The following is a 775-nucleotide window of genomic DNA, read 5'->3' on the forward strand; positions in this document are numbered from 1 at the left end:
ACTACTCCATATTTGGCGCTGATACAGACCACTCCCTACGATGCAAATATCGTCTCGTCAAAGTGAAATAGCTTCTGATTCGTTCCAGTCTGCGCTATTCAATGATATTTTGCTTTGATTGTCTGAATCTATGCACTACTCAAAAATTCAGGATTTGATCTCGCCAACTGTTTGGACGTAGACTTTCTGTACCCACTGTACAGGTCTCCCACAGCCCCTCCATGGCATTTCTATGTATCTTTGGGACGGGGTCAACAAAGATGAGGCTTTCGTTGTCCCATATGTGCGAGTACTGTATAGAACAAAAGAAGGCGGTTGTTCTCGACAGTATGCTGCTTGTTACCCCGCACGCGACCCCCGTAATACTGCAGAAGAACCGGAGGAACTCGCTTCAAAGCCTGTAGCCGAACTCTGTCCGCGAGACAACAGGTCATTGAGATTCTTTCGGCCATTTCCACGCTTCACACTAACCGCACGGATACATGTCAGGCAGCAAGCTACGGCGATCTGTAACGTTCTTTCCCTGAAAACGAGAATTGTTGAAGACGTCGTGGTTACAAAGTGCATGGCCCCTGCGGACACTTTTCCGTCGGATACGTGCTGCCTCCTTCATGGCCTCTTGTGCTTCATCGTCTATTGCTAAACGGGCGCCGGCGTCGCGCTGGCGTTCGACGTCTTGGGTGTGATCTGCTTGGTTTGTGTAGCTCGTCTGCGGCGTTCCGGTGTAGATCGGAACTCCGATCTCTCACAATTGCTCTGGATTCTTCCGGAGGGC

This window comes from Phytophthora parasitica (assembly GCF_000247585.1).
Source record: "Phytophthora parasitica INRA-310 unplaced genomic scaffold supercont2.143, whole genome shotgun sequence".
Taxonomy (NCBI): domain Eukaryota; phylum Oomycota; class Peronosporomycetes; order Peronosporales; family Peronosporaceae; genus Phytophthora; species Phytophthora nicotianae.